The sequence below is a fragment of the Salvia miltiorrhiza genome, chromosome 7, assembly GCF_028751815.1.
Source record: "Salvia miltiorrhiza cultivar Shanhuang (shh) chromosome 7, IMPLAD_Smil_shh, whole genome shotgun sequence".
NCBI lineage: Eukaryota > Viridiplantae > Streptophyta > Magnoliopsida > Lamiales > Lamiaceae > Salvia > Salvia miltiorrhiza.
Window position 1 is genome coordinate 52,320,884 of NC_080393.1, and position 3,706 is coordinate 52,324,589.

At 44.0% G+C, this 3,706-nt stretch overlaps 1 non-coding gene across 1 annotated transcript; it reads right to left on the reverse strand.

Moving 5' to 3' along the window:
- Nucleotides 1–974: 974 nt before the first annotated feature.
- On the reverse strand, nt 975–1,081 carry LOC130996488 (small nucleolar RNA R71). The gene has a single exon (XR_009092657.1). It is a non-coding gene; the product is annotated as a small nucleolar RNA R71 (small nucleolar RNA).
- Nucleotides 1,082–3,706: the final 2,625 nt, after the last annotated feature.

Consider the following 3,706-nt stretch of genomic DNA (forward strand, 5'->3'; position numbering starts at 1 on the left):
TGAATTTACTACCCTAGGATCAGTTGTCTTTTATACTTGATATTTCCTAAGTGATTTTAATTATTGTTATTTACGTTTTAATTAATTAAACCGTCCTTCTTTTGTTTGCCTGAATATTACTAGAGTTCAATTAGGATTACTTAGAGTGATTCGTTGTAATAGTCCCTGTGGATACGATACTCGGTTACTTAATTTGTGCTACAATTGCACCGTGTTAGTTGCGGTAATTTGTTGCTAAGAAATTAGTGACCAACTTTTTGGCGCCGTTGCCGGGGACTATTTAGAATTGACTTTAATATTTCTGATTAGACTTAAGCATTATTTCAGGCGTTATAAATTTTTATTTTATTTTATTTTTTAGTTTTTAAAATTTCTGTTCTTGTTTGTTGTCTCAGGCGTGTATGATCACGAGATCCAAAGGAAAGGAACATCTAGTACCTTTGAACTTGAAAATCGAAAAGCAATACAAAAGAGACAACCGCGAAAAGAAGAAGCAAGCAATGGCAGAACAACAGAATAACATGGACCTTGAAACTCTTGTGCGAGCCGTGACACACCTTCAGAGGCAGCTAGACGAAGAGAGAGAGCGCAACCGGGCTCCTCCACCAGAGCCACCACTGAATCATATGTATCAGCCTCGGGTTGATCAATTTCAAGGAGGCAAATGGGGACCAACTGTGCAGGCCAACGCATTCGAGCTGAAGCCGGGATTGATAAACATGGTGCAAGCTGAGCAGTTTAGTGGAGCGGCTTCTGAAAATCCGCATGCTCACATTACCCAGTTCCTAGATATCTGCGACACCATTAAGCAGAATGGAGTGCCACCTGATGCCATCAGAATGAAGATGTTTGGATTCTCTCTTAGGGACAGAGCGAAGGTGTGGTTCAAGAGTCTGGACAAAGGTGCTATTACTGGATGGGAGGATTTGTGTAGAGCTTTCCTAGCAAAATACTTTCCTGCCTCTAAAGCTCAGAAAATCATTGCAGAGATTTCTCACTTTTCCCAGCTAGGAGATGAGACCATTCATGATGCCTGGGAAAGATTTCGTGAGCTGCTCAGGAACTGTCCACAACATGGTTTCACGGAGGATCAGCAAATCATTCACTTTTATAATGGTTTGACTGGTCTGACAAAAAGTATGGTGGATGCTACTGCAGGTGGATGTCTTCTCCATAGAAATACAAAGGAGGCTTATCGTGTGATAGAAGAGATGGCCTCCAACAGTTATCAATGGCCGAATGACAGAAATTCCACGAGAAGAATTGCAGCTGTGAATGAGGAAAGAGATGATTTTAAGGAGAAATATGAAGCTCTTCACAAGCAGTATGAGTTGGAGAGAAAGGCACTGCTAGCTAAAATTCCTCAGCAGCCGATTTTACCTGATGTGTCGCAGTTTGAAGATGCTAATTATGTCCAGCGACAGTACCAATTCAATAGACCAAACTATCAAGGACATCAGGGCGGAAATCCACCGTATCATCCAAATAATAGGAATCATCTAAATTTTTCCTATTCAAATCCCAACAATGCTCTGCAGCCTCCACCTGGATTTTCTGTTTCTAGTGGGGGAGTCATCAATGAGCCAAAGAAAGATTCAATGGAGGAAATGATGAAGCAAGTATTGGTGAAGGTCACCGGGATGGAGACAAACTCGGCAAACTTGGGAACCAAAATGTTCAACATGGAGCAAAATGTGTCAGCACTTTCTAAACAGGTGCAGATGTTAGAGAATCAAGTTGGTCAAATGGCTAACCAAGCAGCTGCACAGCACAAGCCGGGCCACTTTCCCAGCAACACTGAAATTAATCCCAAAAATCAGTGTAATGCAATTCACTTGAGAAGCGGGACTCAGTATCAGAATCATCCGGAGCAGCGGGATCAACCAGAGCAGAGGGATCGGCCAGAGCAGAGGAATCACCATTCCTCTGCAGAGCAGCGGGACGGCAAGAATGGAAAGGAGATAAATGTCGAGATTGTTGAGGAGGATGATTTGGAGACGATTGTGCGTGAGTCACCGTTAACTTCTAAGGCATCATCGAAAACCTCTGATGCTAAGAAGCCTAATCTTACTCCTACGTTTCCCAGGCCAGAGTACAAGCCTGTAGCACCCTTCCCGAATAGCCTGGCAAAGCCAAAGATGGATCAGAAGTTGGCCAAGTTCATGGAGATGTTTTCAAAGCTTCACATCAACATTCCTCTACTTGATGCTTTGAGAGATATGCCAGGCTATGCCAAGTTCCTCAAGGATGCAGTTTCCAACAAGAGAAAATTGGGGAAATATGAGATGATTAATCTTTCAGAGGAATGCAGTGCAGTGCTACAAAGGAAGCTACCATTAAAGCAAAAGGATCCAGGGAGCTTCACTATCGCTTGTGTGATTGGAGGGCAGAACTTCTCCCGTGTTCTTTGTGACTTAGGGGCAAGCATCAATCTGATGCCTCTCTCTATTTTCAACCGGTTGGAGATTGGAGATATCAAGCCTACCTCTATTGCATTACAGATGGCAGATCGTTCCATAACATATCCCAAGGGAGTTGTGGAGGATGTTCTAGTGCAGGTCGAGCAGTTTATTTTTCCTGCAGATTTTGTAGTCTTGGACATGCCGGAGGACAAGAATACTCCATTAATTTTAGGACGTCCGTTCCTGGCTACGGGACGTGCGTTGATAGACGTTCAAGAGGGAGATCTTACTTTCCGCATCAATGATGAAAAGATGACACTATCCATCTATGATGCAATGAAGAAGCCAGCTGAACTACAAATCGAGGATTGCAACTAAATCGAGTCTGTAGTGGATTCCACTGCAACCGTGAAGGATCCTTTGGAGGAGTGCATCACACAGTCATTATACCCTTACTCCAATCTAGACGAGGCGTGTGATGAGATTTTAGATTATATTGCAGAGCTGGAGGCTGTAGAGAGACATCCCATCGACCCTGTACCTTACATGGATATTTGCAAACCTGTGGATGGGGGAAGGAAGTTGGTGGAACAAGAATTCTCTGCGCCAGAAAGATCAGCCGGGCCAGAGGAATCAAGAAGGCCAGAGGGATCAGCCGGGCCAGCGGCCGCACCCAAAATTGAGCTGAAACAACTTCCAGAGCACTTGAAGTACCAATTTTTGGGTGAAAATGAAACTTTTCCTGTTATTGTGTCTGCCTATCTATCTCCGTTGGAATTGGAAAAGTTGATGCGAGTTTTGAGGAAATACAAGTCTGCTATAGGATGGTCTATTTCTGACATCAAAGGAATTAGTCCTTCTATTTGCATGCATCGTATTCTTTTAGAGCAGGAATACAAGCCTAAGGTGCAGCCGCAGAGACGTCTGAATCCGGCTATGCAAGAAGTGGTGAGAAAAGAGGTGCTGAAGTGGTTGGATGCTGGCATTATCTATGCCATCTCTGATAGTGAGTGGGTGAGTCCCACGCAAGTTGTCTCTAAGAAGGGAGGCATGACTGTGATTAAGGATGAGAGAAACGAGCTCATAGCAACAAGGCTGGTCACAGGATGGCGCGTATGCATTGATTACCGAGCATTGAATGCAGCCACACGAAAGGATCACTTTCCGTTGCCGTTTATTGATCAGATGCTTGACCGTTTGGCAGGGTATGAGTACTATTGTTTCTTGGATGGGTACTCGGGCTACAATCAAATCATGATAGCCCCGGAGGATCAGCATAAGACCGCGTTTACTTGTCCCTATGG